The sequence below is a fragment of the Diuraphis noxia genome, unplaced genomic scaffold (genome assembly GCF_037042655.1).
Source record: "Diuraphis noxia isolate RWA-SAM2 unplaced genomic scaffold, SU_Dnox_SAM2 contig0003, whole genome shotgun sequence".
NCBI classification, from domain to species: domain Eukaryota; kingdom Metazoa; phylum Arthropoda; class Insecta; order Hemiptera; family Aphididae; genus Diuraphis; species Diuraphis noxia.
Window position 1 is genome coordinate 32,470,029 of NW_028301713.1, and position 3,715 is coordinate 32,473,743.

The following is a 3,715-nucleotide window of genomic DNA, read 5'->3' on the forward strand; positions in this document are numbered from 1 at the left end:
ATTTTGTAATAATATTTTTACGATGTCGAATTGATTATTGAACATTATTGGATAGATATCATTTACGGTTCACTGGCGTCCAAACGAGCAGACGTACGCTTTGAGATTAAGAGATAAAATAAATACAACAGCTAAAATACTATATATATATTACATAAATATACAATAACGCAAAGATACTATTTATTTTATTTATTCTTAAGACATTGAAAGTCAGACCTTCTGATTTGAACACTTAATATACACAATAGTACATTTTAGATATTTTGTAATAATTTTGTAAGAATACATACATAATACATCTAAAAAGTAAAATGTACTCTATTGCAATTATTGCAAGATTAAAAAAAAATGTATAACTATTTATGATGACCTAAAATAGTAATATAACTATTCTATCTCATATAGATCAGGGGTATTATATAGATTATAGAAAAAATACATATGGTTTTAATTGATGTTTAAGTAATCATATGTTCTATTTAAAATAATATATATATTATAATTATAATAAATATTAAAGATAGAAAAATGTAATTTTTATTATTATTGTATACATATTTAAGGGTAGTTTTAAATCGGAGATAGCGGGATACGATGATAATAGTGATACAGTAGAGTATAATAGCCTGGACGATTTATATTTTCAAACATACCATTTAAGGGTTCTAATTTTTAGGGTTCTATAGTGTAACAACTTTTGAAAACGTGCGTGCGAGTATACTTACAATGATTCCAAAATGCCATATTTATAAATGTATTAATAAATGAAAAAATGGAGATACATCCAATAGCATACTGATTATGTTCGACAGTTATAAAGTTAATACGTTATACATTTTTTAAAGGCTTCTATGTTAATTCAATTCAATTGAATAAGTCATGTGACTGTCTGTAAAAAAAAAAAAATTAGCGCATTATATGCGTTCAAGGATATCTTGAAACGCGTGTCAAAATCGGTCAATCGTGATTTCTTATAATATACGTGATCTCGCATCATAATTATGTATTATGTTCGTAAAATCGAGCCCTTATTATTATTTACTATATGACGACGTCTTTCTCCCAAGGGGGTCGTCTGACCTTCAGCGCGGCAAACCCCGGCGTACGTCTGGACCGCGATAGCACCCGATGATGTTGCGTAATACGGTCGTCGTCTGCAGGGTGCGTCTTATATTCAAGTAATGTATTATTATACAATACACGTAATGGCCTCATAATTTATATTTTAAGGTTAAGTACAGCAGGTAGTGTATATAGGTTGTATATGCCTTGGACTAGGCTTGTCGTGAGGGTCGGTTGTATACAAACCAATAGGTATACTAATATATATCTAGACGCGATCACCTGGAACATAATACATTTTTGGCGTACAGGTAATGCATCAAAAAAAAAAAAAAACTGCACTTTAGGTAAAATTTTTTTCTGCACATTATGTTATATGCCTACATATATATATAGGTATAGGTATATATCTATTTATGTTGGTCGAGCAACAGGGTTTTATTATTATTTCATTGTATATACGCCACCGTCGCCGGAACAGCTGTTGCAGTGTATAGGAGAACCGATTTTTAAACTCATACACACATAAATGCATTTTATATTATTATAATAAATATATATAGGTATACAACGAGGACGTCGAGAAACGATAGACGTTTGCAAGCACAGGCAGCGAGGAAAAAAAACACACATATACATATATAAAATAAAAAGCAGGTGATAATAAAGGTATATAGGTAGGTAGGCACCTCTATATAACATACAGAGAGAGAGAGAGAGAGAGAGAGAGAGAGAACCGTCAGCAGCAGGTGTATTTTGGCGGGAATCTTGGTGTATAAGGTCGCGTGTGCAGGTGGTGTGCGGGTGCCGATGGCCCGGCGAGGTCAATATTATATGGTGAGGATTTTTGGCGGGAAAATCACGGTAGGACCTACACACGCACACACATACGTGCGTTTCGCCATGTTATACAACTCGTATATTATATTATTACACCGGTCGGTCGGGGTGCGCCGCGATCGGGTTAGCGGGGGCGGGTGGGGGGTGGGTGAAAAAAAGGTACCTTTTATTCGTATGCAAGTGTGTGTGTGTGTCTGTGTCTGTGCCCCGCGACTGTCTTCCTCGGGTTCGTGTGCATGCGTTTATATTGTATATAATATATATATATATTATATTAATGTTCGCCGTCCGACCAGCTGCCGTCTCCTCATCCAAACGTGTCTGCGGCTGCGTGTGTGTGTGAGTGTGTGTTAAGGCCCGCGAGGTCTTCGCCGTCGTCGTCGTCGTCGTAGTCGTTGTCGACGTCGTCATCGTCCTGGGCACACCAGGTGCACGCAACAGCTGCTTTGCTTGGCTCTGTCCGTGGCCGCTGCTGTTTTTGACGGGCCGACGGGCTGCTGCAGGGCTGCTGTTTCCACGATCCTCCTCCGCCGCCGATCATGCCGTCAATCTTACACACGTTACCTACATTATGTTATATATATAATAAAAATATGGTTATATATCGTAAACAACGTGTATATGTATTATATTATACTTATATAGTCGCCGAAACGACGACGGTATCTTTACCTGACACCCGGCAGATTCACCGTGTCCCCCCCGAAAATACGGTTTTATACCTTTGAAACCAGAAAAACACAATAATAATATCGTCTCGCGTATTATAATATCGCACAATAATATCATCCGTTCGTGTACACCCGCTGCCACGCGTCCGCCGGCCGTCGTCTTCATCGTCGTCGTTTTATTTGCGGTTGATACCGCGTTCGGGTACCACATATAATACCTACGACGACGACATCGCACACCGCCGGATGTCGAGCTGCAGCGTTTCCGAATTTCGTGTGCGATCGAATTCGGAAGTTTCGGCCCAATCAAATATTCAAGGCGCGCGCCACCGTCAGACCGTTTCCGTTTCCGCGACGACCGTTTGCCGCCGCCGGCACCGCTTCTCTCGGCGGCACACGTCCTCCGGATCCGAATGATGCTATTATATAGCGTACCTGAGTACCTATTTGGATTTTGTCGATTCCGGTCACCGAACGGCGATTATCTTCAATAATACTATACATATTAATACCTACATTCGTCGTCTTCAATATTATTATAATGTGCGTGTGTGACGATCGCACCACGACACTACTATAATAATATCGCCGTCGTCGTTTCTCGTATAACACGCGCGTGGATCGTAATAAACAATAATGTTTTGATATACGTACATCAAAATCACTATTGGTCGAGAAGTGAGAACGCATATTACACATGAAAACGAGAAATTATAGGTACTAAGTACAGAAAAAACGTTTAGTTTCTCTATTTCTGATAATAGTGCAACTAAAAAAAAAAAAAAATTTGAAGTAGAATAATATTATACCTAATTACTTTTTAATCGTTTGATATAAGAATTAAATTGGATTTATTTACGAAAGGTAACAATTTTGTAGAAAATTAATTATAAAAAATAAAAATATGTTATCTGATTTCAATCTGTCTGTATTATTATGACAGATCGTTTATTTTTATTTTACTATGCGTCTATATACATTAAGTGGACTCTGAAGTACGCCGAACTTGAATGAGTATTGTTTCCATCTCACAATGGTTAATTTGCGATTAAGAGAACCAATTTTATGATGTTTCTGTTAATATATTAGAATAAATCATTTTCCTCACTTTACCCATAACTCACTTTAAAAATGAAATA

General features: G+C 37.1%; 1 long non-coding RNA gene across 1 annotated transcript; it reads right to left on the reverse strand.

Annotated features, from left to right (window-relative positions):
- Positions 1-284: 284 nt before the first annotated feature.
- Positions 285-2,976, reverse strand: LOC149057237 (uncharacterized). Its single transcript, XR_016190999.1, has 3 exons — positions 2,578-2,976; positions 2,069-2,469; positions 285-1,347 (listed from the first exon to the last, which is right to left on the reverse strand). It is a non-coding gene; the product is annotated as an uncharacterized LOC149057237 (long non-coding RNA).
- Positions 2,977-3,715: the final 739 nt, after the last annotated feature.